Genomic DNA, 14625 nt, shown 5'->3' with positions numbered 1-14625 from the left:
ATTGTATGGGTATATACGGGTTTAATACGATGTATTGTCAATAATACGTTTTAAAAAATACGGCAATATCAATCTTATTTTAACACTTTTATGGATTACCTGGCTAAAATCAATATGGTATTTCAAATGCAAAGTATTCAATTAATCAATAACACAAATATACAATATATAACTGATATTCAAATTATAGTCTCCAGACTAGAGCTGGGCATTTAGGACCGGGCCCAAAAGCCCAGCTCCAAAAACCGTCCTTACCTAGGCCTGGTCCCAAAACGGACTAGCCTAAGGAGGAAGGTCCGGGTCCTCCATTGGGCCCTCCCCAGGCCCGGGCCTGGGCCCAAATTTTTTTTACCTTATCATTTTAGTCCTTTGTAAATTACATTAAACCCCCTAAAAATATATAAATTATAAGGACTAAAATAAAATTTTACAAAATTTATTTAAAAAAAAAAAAATTAACCGTTGGCTGCCAACGGTCAACTCACACCAAGGTTTAATTTATATAATTATAAGTTCTTTTTTCATTCCCCCCCCCCCCCCCCGGTTCCCCCAACTACACTATAAATAACCCAAAACCTTTAATTTTTTTCACACCAATCAATCTTTCATTCTTTCATTCTCTCAATCTCTCTACTCCAATCTCCAATCAATTTCTCATTCAATTTATATTTATAATTTATTTATATTATTCAAATTTTTTTCTATTTTTCAATATAATCATAATTCATATTATTATTAATTTCTTTTCATTTTAATTATTATTATTTTATTATAAATTATAATGTCTTCCCCAATGAGTTTTTGTTCCATCCACCGAAGAAATTGAAGCCTTCAATCCATTTTCACCATTTCCTCCAGATGATGCAGCTGTAATTCCACAACCACATTCGGTCGGGACGAGGTGTAGCCAAACACATGTGAGCTGCGAGTCAACGGACACGGACATAGCCCAACCCCCCCGACCGTCAAAGAGGGTCGTGTCCGATGTCTGCGATACTTCACCAAATCAAAACGGCCAAAGCAAATGGGGAAGGGGAAATCGTGTGGGATATGTAATTTATGTGGAACCATTATTGGGGCTGGAGAATGGACTTCGATGATGCGACGACACGTAGAAAAGAAGCATCCCCAAATAAATGCATCTTCAAGCGGATCAGGTAGACAAATTCAAACTCAACTTAATTTTAATCCACAATCCTCACTCTCTCAACATGACAATACAATACACATGTTGCACGAGAGGAAATAGCAAGATATATAGTTGCTACAGACTCTCCCATTTGTTTATCTGAAAATCCTTTTTTATTAATATGGTTAAAACTGCATTTTGTCCAGCATATACCCCTGTTAATAAACACAGTAGAAGAGATATACTAAAACTTTATAACAAAATAAATAATAAACTTAAAAACGAATTTCAAAATTTTAGGAATATATCTATTGCACTTACATCAGACATATGGGCTTGTAGATCAAAAACCGATTTTTTAACTGTCACAGTACATTCTTAGATCATAATTGGGGTTTACAACAAAATTGATAGGTTTTAAACCATTATATGAAAAACATATGTGTTGAAACTATTTATTTTATCATTCTTGAAGTTTTGCAAGAATATTTATTAACTGATAGAGTTATAGTGCTAACGCTTGATAATGCAGCTGCTAACACCGCGGCAATATCTTTATTTGAAAAGAAATTGGATCCGCTTGGTGAAGGCAAATTTTATCACCAGAGATGTGCTTGTCACATCATCAATTTGATAGTTAAAGCAGGTTTGATGCTAACATTCAAAGATGGAGAGGGTGCGTAGAGCTATCGGATTTATCGTTGGCGGTACAATAAAAGATGGCAGGAGTACGTCAAATATTGTAAGCAAGAGGACCCACCGTTCGACCTTTGAGTTATGTACAGACATGCCTATCCGTTGAAGTCTACCTACTGATGTTGGAAAAAGCTTTGCCAACCGCGAAACAAATTACAGATTTCGTCAATCGGAAAACTATCCAGAGGAGTTGTCAACTATAATGATTGGGCGGTTTGAGAACTTTTTTATTCATTTTTTAAAATTTTTTATGATGCTACTAATACATTAAGTGGTATTTATTATCCAACTACTAATTAGTGTTAGATATTTTAGTTCAAATTGCTAAAACTTTTGATCAATATAGATATGATAACATTTTAAGTGAAATTGTTTCAAGTATGGAAGAAAAATATAGAGATATTTGTTAGATATTCCATTCTTATATGGATTAGGCCTTTTTCTAGATCTTAGGTTTAAATTATCCGTAGTTAACGGTGTAATTACTGAGTTAGACCATTATTTAGGACATGATTATACGTTGTATTTGACTGACTTTAAACACAAATTGGATAGGCTTTTTTCTTTATATGAGAACAGATACAATGGAAGTAGAAGTGGAAGTGGAAGTGGATGTCTAGGAGAGGCGATCAGGACCTTGATGTAGCCCCCTCTCAGGGCGTATGTGGGACATGGCGGAAGCTCCAACTCTAGCTCCAACTCGTACATACATAGACCAAATAAGATACTCGCTACCTACATGTGGACTTGACCTTTATGACGATGAAGGAGCAACTGACATGGATATTCTTCAATGGTGGAACCAACAAGAAAGTCAATTCCCCATTATATCCTAAATGGCCGTGACATTTTATCTGTGCAGTGTTCTACAATTGCATCCGAGTCAACATTTTCAACGAGTGGTCGGATTGTTGAAGACAGAAAATGTTCTTTAACCGATGAGATGATTGAGTGATAACTTGTTTACGGGATTAGACCATGCAGAAAGAAGACTACAACACCCCTGAAGATCCCGAACTACTCAACTCTTTAGGAATACAGATTTGAATAATGTAATTAGTATTGACGATGAAATTGAAGATGAATAATTTAATAAAAAAATTATTTAATGTTTATTTGTGAAGCGTGAATGTGTGAAATGTGAATATTACATTTATGTTAAAAATTAAAATTAACTATTAATTTATTATTTTTTTAAATTAATTAAATTTTAGAAACTTACTAATCAACCCCTAAAAAATACAAAACCCCCTATAAAATTTCGTTTTGCCCCCAAAATAAAAAAAAAATTGAGAGGGGAAATAAATTTTCCAAACCCCATGGGACCAGTTCCCGACCAGGCCTAAGGCCTGGTCGGGTCCTGGTTTTTCTCATGGGTCTGGGACCGGTCCCAGGCCCATGAGACCGGTCCCTTGCCTAGCTCTACTCCAGACTCAAATACAATATCTAGTCATGATTATTACTAATTAAAACTTGATAAGTTTGATATTAAATGCAACCAATTTTAACTTCCATTAATCCATTAAATTATATTAAATCAAGAACTAAAATTTTGTCTCACAAATCTATATAAAAGATTAGTGTTACAATTTCTAACTATTATTTTATACCTATAATATAGACAGTTTTTTTTTTTTCACATAAATTGTTATTTTAATATCATTAATCAATCTAATTTATTAGATAGCACGAAAATAATTTAAAAATAGAATGATTTTGTATGTGTTTTGAGTTAAATGTAAAGGTGTGGGGAATAGGCGGGGAAAATGGATGTCATTTTGAGTTTTGAACTTTTTGAGAAGGTTATTTTATTTCCCTTTTCCAATCTCTTTCCTTACGCCTTACCCACTGATTTCTTCTTCCCCCACTAAAATGATGTCGTTTCAATCAGTTCTTTTTTTTTTTTTTTTGTGCAATAATTTGCGAATTATACAGATACTCTAATAATTCGCGAATAATTCGGTAGCCCTTTGTAAAATACGTAAATTCGCGTATAAAACGCGTATTTACTAACTAGGAGTATAAGTAATAAATGTGCAGGAAATATTAAATGACTAGAGAGAAGAGAAATGCTCAGAGATTTATAGTGGTTCGGAGCTTTGATCAATAGCCTCCTACGCTATGTAAGTTTTACTAAATATAGATTTTCTGCTTAGTTTTATTTGATCTAAAACTAAGACATGAAGATGCTATAAATAATTGATTGAATTTAATTTTGGTTATTGTTATACAAGCTCTGATTGAAAAAAAAGGTCATTATTTTGCAGAATATGTTTAATAGTTGTCCCAAATATGACCATAAAAGTAGTTGATCAAGATGATCAAATTTAACATGATCAGCTAGGTAGGAGATGATTTTTCCAAATCTGAGGGGAGTTTAGAAATATTACCTCTACTTATAATATATGGGTTCAAATACATTAATTTATATTTTTTTAATTTTTTTTGTTGATGCTATTAATCTATTATTGGTTTAATTTAATAGTGTAGCTGGGTTAATTTTAAAAATAACTTTTTTATTAGGATAATTAAATCTAATTTATTTTATAACTCATAAATACATAATAAGGGACATTTAATATTAACAAATTTAATTAATGAATTTAACGGTAGGTGCTTTTGAAACAAATATCATTCATGTTACAAGGCAAAGACCCATCCATGGATAGTCCAAACAGTTAGGACAAATTGGTGAGTTATTGCCTTAGTCTCTCCCGAGAATTAGTCGATGAGGGAGGTCGTGGCGGTGGGTGGCTAAAAGATACTAGATGAAATAAATATATTATGGATGTTGAAACATGATCAACGATAATTTTATTAAGACATTAACTAAGGATAATGATATAGTTCAGAAATGAGAACACTAAAAAACACAATCACAGATCACTACAAGAGTTTGTTCAAATTGTAACATAAAAGTACATAAACAAAATTTTAACTACAGAAATAACCCCAATAAATGACAAAATAACCCTTACATATTTCTATAATTATAAAAATATATATATTAACAACAATCGACAATAATTTAATTAAATGATCAACAATGGTCGACTATGACATTAATTTGATGTTATGACTAATTTAAATTAAATTTATGTTTGAAATTATTATTTTTATAAAATTCATTAAATTCGTCTTTGTCTTGTTAGACATTGTATGGGCAAAAATCCATGTTGGGCCCCTAACAGCCCAATAGCAAAAGGCTCAATATCAATGCCCAACTTCGTTTGGTTTCATGCCAAAGCCCACTCCATGAATTGGGTTAAATCCACAATCTGGGCCACAACACCCATTAAGCCCATTTATGATTCAGGCTCAATACCCACTTCTAAGGACTCCGAATCGATTGAGGATTCCTCACCTCTTGGGACTCTGAGTCTCGTAAGGATTCCTATATCACAAGGACTCTGAGTCCTACACGAATTCGTATACTCAAAAAGGTTCCAAGTCTAACACAACATCTTCCTCTTCAAGTACTCCTAGTTCTATAGGAACTAGCACTCTGATTTCATAAAGAACTATAACTCTGAGTTCAAAAATGACTTAGACCACCTTAGCTCCCTATTGTAAACGGTAAAATCTACGATTGATTCGAAAGGGATGAATCTTGTGAGAAACAAACCATTAACAATCGAATGGATCTGCACAAAAAGAAAACACGAATGTGAAGGCTTGGGTGACACTGGTGTGGTGTCTACTGTAGGCACTCCGACTCTCAAGTCAACGTAATTGAAGGTATTTTAATGAGGGCTAAGAGCAAAAAAAGGTTTACCGTAATATGGCTAGGGCTACACTAACACAAAGTGGCTGGAGCACAGCTTTGCGGTGGCTGAAGGTGGTAAAGTTAGTCAGAACTAAGCTTTACGATGGGGAAAACGGGGATTCTTGAGAGCAAGAATTTAGGAGCTAACGTAATGAGTGATTTTTGAATGCAAAATGAGAGGGTTGACCTGTTTATATAGGAGTTCAAGGGAGCTTGAGTCATAGTAAAACTTTGAGTCCTACTTAGTAAAGGAGTTCGAATTAGGAAGTAAGTCTTGTGACTTGCCTTTATTGGTTCAAGAGTACTAATTCATGTAAGATACTGGATCTTGGATGAGTTAGGAACTTGAGAGGATTCTAATTCCTATTTTGGAACGAAAGTGGGCTAATAGGCTGGAGCCCAATTTTGCTTAACTTGTAGGAAGACCTAACTCATGAAGTGGTCAATCAACAAGGTGAATTTAAGCGTAGGCCTAACCGGAATTGGGCTAAGGCACTGGGCCATAATATGTTTATTTTGTTATTGGACTTCGTCAAACCCAATACAATTTTTGGCTCATATACCTATAAATTCAAAGGGCAAGCCGCCCAAAATTCATTCACATACAATCCCTCTTTTTGCTTTCCTTGTTCTTGCTCTCTCAAGAACCGCCTTTCCTCGCCGTAGTGTCGTGTTTCGTAGGGGTGAGCACGGGTAGCGGGTAGAACCGGAACCGGGGGTAAGAACCGGAACCGGAACCGGAACCTACCCAGAACCTGCACTGTGCGGGTAGGTTCCGGTTCCAATTTTTTGGAACCGCTACTGTGCGGTTCCGGTTCCGGTTCTTACCCCCGGANCATGGCCATGGTGAACTACCAAGGAATGGCCGTGGCCTTCAAGACTGAAGGGTAATCTCAACTTCTTCAAGCTTTAAGTCCCAATTTCATTCCAATACTCCAATCTACTCAATCAAAGCCTTAAAAAAACACAAAAGTTATCCAAATCAATAGGTAAACCATTCATATCTCAAATTTAACAAAAACAAACATCAAAACAAAGGAAACAAATGAGAAGTTAACTAAACTAACATCAAAACAACCTTAAAAACACTCAAATTATGCAACTTATCAATTATCACCTTTTGAAATTTTTTTTACTAAACCTCCTGCATTGGATCATTTAAAGGTTTTTGGGTCTTTGGCATATGCTACCATTTTACCTTCTAAAGACAAACTGTTTGTCTCCTAGAGCCATACCATCAATATTCTTGGGTTATTCCTTAACTCAAAAAGGGTATATCCTTTATAATTTGTCTACTCATTCCATAACAGTTACTAGAGATGCTGTGTTCTATGAACACATTTTCCCTTTTGTTTTTTCTCACCCCTCACAGGTTACCTTTCCACTTAATTTTGCTTTTACTGAAACAGAACCAGATCAGTCTCATTCTCCTCCTAATCATGATTCTCCTTCTGTCCAGATCACAGAACCGATTGTTTCCCCTGCCAACACATTATCAAATGACTTTTCTTCCCTAAATACACCAAGTCCTGCTAACAATCTCATTCCTTCTCATGCCCTCCGGAGATCCAGTAGGAGTGTCTATCCTCCTATCTGGACTCAAGACTTTGTTTGTCCTATTATCCCTCATTCTTCCTCAACCAATCACATACACTATCCTATCTCTAATTTTGTTTCTTATAACACTATTTCACCCACATATAAAGCTTTTTTATCCAATCTATCCTTGGTTGAACCCTCTAGTTTTCATCAAGCACCAAAAGACCATAATTGGGTGGATGCTATGAATAAAGAAAGCCATGCCTTAGAACTGAACCATACTTGGTCTTTAGTACCTTTACCTCTTGGAAAAGTTCCCATTGGACGTAAATGGGTTTACAAGCTCAAGTACAAAGCTGATGGAACCTTGGACATATATAAAGCCCGTTTGGTTGCTAAGGGGTACACACAGTAGGCTAGTATTGACTATTCTGAAACTTTTTCCCCTGTTGTCAAAATGGTTACTGTTCGGACTGTTTTAGCCTTGGCTTCTATGCTTCATTGGCCTTTATTCCAACTTGATGTTGACAATGCCTTTTTGCAAGGGGATTTGCAAAAAGAAATATACATGACACTTCCTCAGGGTTTTCCACAGAAAAAGGGGCAAAATAATCTTGTTTGCAAGCTGCATAAATCTTTATATGGTTTGAAACACGCCTCCAAGGCCTGGAATTATAAACTGACTTTAGCTTTGTTGCATGGTGGTTTTCGGCAGTCCAAGTCAGACTATTCTTTGTTCATTAAAACACTAAATTCTCAAATTGTCATTATTTTGGTTTATGTGGATGACATTGTGATAACTGGGAATGATCAGAATTTGATTCATCAAACTAAAGAGCTATTGCATTCCAATTTTAAGTTGAAAGATTTGGACATGTTGAGGTATTTTTTGGGGTTTGAGGTAGCTATATCAAGTAAGGGCATTAGCTTTTGTCAGAGAAAGTATGCCTTAGAGCTTATTTCTGAGTCTAGATTATCAGCTCTTAAGCCATCTAGTGTTCCTATGGAATCCCATTTGAAACTTACATCAACAGCCTATGATGATCAGTTTCCAAATGACAGTGATTTTTTACTTCCTGATCCATCAGTCTATCAGAGATTGATGGGCAAGCTCTTATATTTGTGTATGACCAGACCTGATTTGAGTTACTCTGTGAATTTATTAAGTCAGTTCATGCATTAGCCTAAACACTCACACATGGCACCAACCCTTAAAGTTGTCAGATATGTGAAATCTGTTCCAGGTTTGGGTCTCTTCTTTCCTGCAGCAAATTCTTTGAGTTTATCTACATATAGTAACTCTAATTGGGCCTCCTGTTTGATGACTAGAAAATCAGTTACCGGATATTGTATTTTTCTTGGTTCCTCACTTATTTCCTGGAAATCTAAGAGGCAAGCTACTATCTCAAAATCTTCTTCAGAAGCTGAGTCCAGGGCCATGGTCTCAACTATTTGTGAAGTAATGTGGATAGTCCAGCTTCTTCAAGAACTTGGTTTCTCCAATTTGTCTCCTGTTCCTCTGCATTGTGATAATCAAGCTCACTATATTGCTTCGAATCCCATGTTTCATGAGCGGACCAAACATATAGATATAGATTGTCATATTGTACGGGAATAACTTCAAAAGGGCCTTATTAGCACTGCCTACATCTTTTCCTCTGAGCAACCAGCTGACATTTTGACTAAGGCTCTTGGGAACCAACTTCATCATCATCTTTTAAGCAAGTTGTGTGTGCTTGATCTCTACCACCCTCCAATTTGAGGGGGGGTATTGGAAGTTAAATATTGTTAGTTTGTTAAGTAGTCAGTTAAATATTGTTAGTTTGTTAATAATCAGTTATTAGTGTTAATTGTAGTTAGTAGATTAGTTAGTTAACTCAAGATAGTTAACTTTATTGTATTTGTATATAAGAAAGTACAGTACAATCAATAAACATTGATTCAGTTTCTCCCAAATATCACTGTCTATTTCATACGAAAGTTAACAGAGTCCCCATCGCTCGGCTCATCACTTAGCTCCCTAACCACTTGGCCTACGTGGAATGCCACATTCACTCCCCCAGTTGGAGCCGTGGTTTCACCCTCAAGTAACATCACAGAAGTTACGGATTCCTTATATTTGTTGCCCCCAAACATGCTCACTCAGCTCAAACAAACCTATTATCAATGAATCCACTTGGCTCTACCCAAGCCAAGTAGCTCAACAAGGTGTTCGACTAACTACAAAGTATCAGAGTACAACTAGTACTCACTCAGCTTGGCAAGTGCTTTAATTCGCTAAAACCAACAAGATACAAAGAGTCACGGCTCTACCTACTCACTGCGGTTGTGACCAAGCTTTCACTTGACTCTGCACACTATAATTTGAGGATCCAGATACTTGGACATCCACTCGGCTTAGACAAGAAACACTAGGCCAAGATTCTGGAAACGCGATTCATGGCTCAATAGGCATGGCGATGTTCCCCGGAATACCGGGGACCCATCCCACCCCGTATATAATATATAAAATTAAAAATAATATATATATATATATATATGTACACTTTTCACTAATACCCCTATATTTCATCTAATTAAACAATTATCCTACCTATATAAACCCATATTTTCCCAATTTCCCTTATCCTAAACAATTGAACCAGAATAAACCCTAACCCATATTTATGTAAAATTAACTATGTTTAAACGATTAATTTAAGTGTTTGTCATGTGGATGAGAATTAACTATTGTGTTTGGTAATGCTCAAATTAATTTATGTTTGTGTAAAATTAACAGGGCGAGGACGAGCCTCCTACATTCCCCTATGGGGCGGGGAAGGGGAATTCCCGTCATCCCCATAATGGGGATGGGGTAAGGGTGGGGAGTTATTTTGAGGGATGGGTATGGTGAATGAGATTCCCACCTTGGCCCATTGCCATGCCTAATGGCTCGACATGGCCTACCCTACCCAAGTAAGCATAAGTGTAATTCCTACTTTGCTCGACCAAAAGGATATCAGTGAACACCCCGCAACAAGACTTTCCACTTGGCTCGACCAGTTGGCAGTCAACCAGGTTCCAACTTAGTTCTCCACTTGGCTTGACTAGTAGAACAATCCAAGAAAAAAACCTTTAGAATTTTATATACCTCCTTCCCCAAAAAACCACTCTCCTTTCCAAAACCACTCTTTTCCAAAAGCCACTTTTCTCCAGAAAACCACCCCAAACAAAACCTTTCCAAAATTTGATTTTTACCATCCATAACAGCTCCATATCTCACGAGACGTCACCCAAAACACTCATAATCCCACGGAATACACAAAAGAAACAAAACACGGGCAAAAATTTGAAAGAAAAAAGATTATCTTTACCGAAATCCTCAAATTGTTGTAAGTAGGCTTTTCCCATTCTCAAGCTTCTCTCTCTCAAATGAAAACACCAAAATGAAAAATGAAGTTGCAAAAAGGCAACTTCCCTCTTAAATACGAGTCTTGCCATGGTGGACACATGGCATTCGTTCAGAGGTTCTCGAAAAACGTGACTTTTCATTTTCTCGCTGATTGAAAAAATTGAAAGTAATGATACACATATCGCGTGTTCATGCCGCCTTGGGAAAATGAAACTTCTCATTATTCCTACCCATGGCATATTTGATCTTCACCCTACATGTGTCACACTCGTGGTGCCCTCAGTGAATGCAATTCAAGCTCGATTCAACATCCATACGAAGAGATGAGCCAACCAGATCATATCATGTCTAGCCTATAAGGTTTATAGTCACAGACCATATGTGCTTCACTCGGCTTGTCTAGCCGAGTGGTAATGCGATTATCCTACAATGCGATGCCTATCACTCGTTTGAGTCAAGGCCACATGGCCATCCATTCGGCATGGCTCAGATTTATTTGGCCTAGACATGTATTGGGTCATCCACCATGTGGTACCGCTCAGTCACATTTGACCTGCTGCTTTGCTTTGGGAAGGCAATTAATGCATTTCCTCATTCGGCTAACACCTTTTATCCAAAAAATAGAGCCGAACCAAGGGGGCCCATAGTAGTTCTACCTTGCATAGGGTGTTTGAAGCAATTTCATTCTACTCAGCCCTTCCTTTCCACTCGGCCACATGAACCGAGCCGAACAGCCTATGGCCCTATGGCAATAACAAGTGTTTCGAGTCAGCCCTCTCTGAGAGGACATTGATTCGTTTGTATTGCACCTACGATTAATTGAATCTACTCTCTGAGCTAAATATTCTTTAACTTAAAGAGTGGGGGACAAACTGTATGGGTCAAAAATCGTATTGGGCCTGATGTGGTCCAACAATGAAATAAATATATTATGTCCCAGTGCCTTAACCCAATTTTGGTTGAGCCTACGCTTAAATTAACCTTGTTGATTGACCACTCCATGATTTGGGCCTTCCTACAAGTTAAGCTAAATCGGACTCCAGCCCATTAGCCCACATGCATCGCAAAATAGGAATTAGAATTCTATTTACTTTCTACTTCAGTCAAGATCCAAGATCTTACTTGAATTGGTAATGCTAATCCGATAAAGGCAAGCAATATGACTTCCTTTTTAATTTGAACTCCTCTACCAAGTAGAACTCAGAGTTCTACTGGGGCGCCAACCTCCTGGGTTTACTATATAAACAGAGGCCCAACCCTCTCATAATGAATTGAATCTCAATACCACCTACTTGCTCCTAAAAGTTCTTGCTTTCAAGAACCACCATCACATTTGTCGTAGTTCTAGTCTCCAATGAGATTCCAGTAAACTTTCCTCCCTTAGCCCTTATAAATAGCCTCTCAAGTCCCATTGATTTGAGCGTCGGAGTACCTACAGCAGACACCACACCGGTGTCCCCTGTGAACTTCACGTTTGCTTCTACAGATCGTTAGTGGCCTCAACCTCACAAGATCTATCTGTTCCGTAATCGTAGATTTTTCCTGTCTACAACACTAAATAGTAATAGATGCCTTTTAGGAGCAACACAATCCAAATCTTGTATAATTTCCCTTCAATACATTTTTTTTTTTTTTTTTTCATTTCAATATGCTTACAACAAACGATATTAAGACTATAACGAGCATTTTCTAGATTGCATTGCATCTTCCGCTCTTTCAAGTCTGATTAGCATTTGATTAGTAATTTCTTGTATTTGAACTTCCATTGCCTGGCAACTTTCAGTATCACTATAGTAGCATGTTGTCAAGTTACCAATAATTTTGAACTCCTCTCTAATGGGTGACTAGAACCCATAATACCCATATACCTTTTCTCCAAAAAAAGATACTTCTCTGGGAACACGTGTCAAACATTTATTAATCTTCTTTTAGAGCTATTTTACTTACAATTATTTATTTTTCCATTATTGAAATATCCTTGTATGGTAAAATATAACAACCTAACACAATTAAATGTCCATTCAATAACGGGTTTGTAACCGTAGGCGGAACTATGTAGACAAATGGGGCTGATGACCCCACTAAAAAATTTCTTTTATTAATTTTTTTTTCTATTTTGATATAATTTACTTTGCAATTTCACCACAACTATATAAAATGAAACCAATTTTTTTTTTCTATTATTAAATAATAGATTTTTATTTGTTTAAGAAGATCATGTTTATTAATCGAATACTTTTTAAATATTCTTTTTCAATTAGAAGTTAATTAAAGAGTAAAATCTAGAAAAGATGAATAGAATATTTTTTCCACCTGATGTCCTTTTTATCATGACTTATTGACTTTTAGAGGGGGTTTTAGATTATATAATGTTTTATTATAGAGGTATATTATATTAATGAAAAAAAAAATCACCTTGAAGATTACTGAGAATGTTTAAAAAATGTATTTAGTTGGTTCGAATAAATTGGTGAATAATATGTTTGATTGGGAGGATAAATGGGTGGGTATGTTATATAGATTACTAAATTGCTCTCATTTTTAAATATTAATATAATAGTATTTATTATTGTTATTTTTTGAATTATTTCTTTTAACTCCCTACATTTGAAATTTTGCTTAAACACTCCAGCCACATAAAACTTTAAATTATAGCAAAATCACCCCCACCCACCTTAAGCCACTGTCAGTAGCCAGCCACCACCTCTGGCCACCGTCGGTAGTCGACGGACACGCATGGTCGTCTATGGCCGACCATGCATCGGCAAAGCCGAAAATGGCCATGGATCACAAATCCATGGCTGGAAAACGACTAGATCTATGGCCATTTCACGGTATGGCCATAGATCTGGTTGTGAAACGGCCAGATCTTTGGCCATGCCATTTCACGGCCATAGAAATGCTAGATCTGGCCGATCCATGGCCGAAAAAGGCCTTACCGACGCACGACCAGCCAAATCCCGCTGGTCATGCACCACTATGACGAATTGACGCTGACGGTGGTCTTGGGTGGTTGGAGGTATTTTTTTAACTTTTAAACTTTTTTGTGACTGGGGTATTTTAGCTAATTTATCAAATATAGGGGGGCTGAGAAATTGTTATTTGGTAGACATTTGAGGGCATTTATGTTCGAAATGGTTTTTAATTAAGGGCAAAATGGGTAGAAAAATCATATTACCCCGATAATGTTTTAATAATACCCCCTAACAAGGTAATAAGATTACCCCCCACATTACCAACAGTAAACACTATTTGTAATAAAAGATTATCGTAATATTTTATCACTTGCAAACCAAACACAGTATTCTTGCAAAATAAACGAATATTACCCCCGTTATCTTATATAGCCCCGATTCAAACGGCCCCTTATACGTTTTAAAACATAAATACCCATTAGGTTTAGTTTAAGTAATATTAGACTCAAAGGTTAAACAAGGGATATGACAAGCCCAAATGTTATAATATTGTGATATTTTCATCCAAAAGGAAATTGTTGTTACTCAAACCGATTATCAAACATACAAAATCATCAAAAATATACAAAAACCCTTTTGTCCATCTGATCATAAATAAAATAAGCAAAACAATAATTAGATATAATAAATACAAAAAACTCTAAAAACGTTTTTTTATGAAAATATAGGGCTTGTTTGGTACATTATTTGGAATATGATATTTTGAATAACTATTCTGAATAGGATAGGATCTTGAGAATTTGTTTGGTACATTTTTTTATAACATTTTCTGAAAATATTTAACCCCTACATTAATACATTTGTTAATTTAGCAAAGCAACCTTAATTCCCCTCTCTCCCCCCTCCCACTCAAGACACACACACACACACACACACACACACAAACCCAACCAATAAAAATTTAAAAATCAACAAAAACACACTCACTCACCCAATTGACTACTGGCCAACAGTTGCTGGAATGATACACGACTGACTAGATCTAGCTGGTCATGTGCCGATTCGACATTTTCTAGCCAAATCCATTGTGCATCTGGTCGAAAACGGCCAGATATACGGAACAACCAAATTTTGGCCGTTGTCAACGACCAGACCTCTGGTCATAGATCTGGCCATTTTCGGCCAGATC

The sequence above is a fragment of the Pistacia vera genome, unplaced genomic scaffold (genome assembly GCF_008641045.1).
Source record: "Pistacia vera cultivar Batoury unplaced genomic scaffold, PisVer_v2 Contig581, whole genome shotgun sequence".
Lineage (NCBI taxonomy): Eukaryota > Viridiplantae > Streptophyta > Magnoliopsida > Sapindales > Anacardiaceae > Pistacia > Pistacia vera.
The sequence above is the reverse complement of the archived record's forward strand: the minus strand, read 5'-3'. Positions refer to the sequence as shown.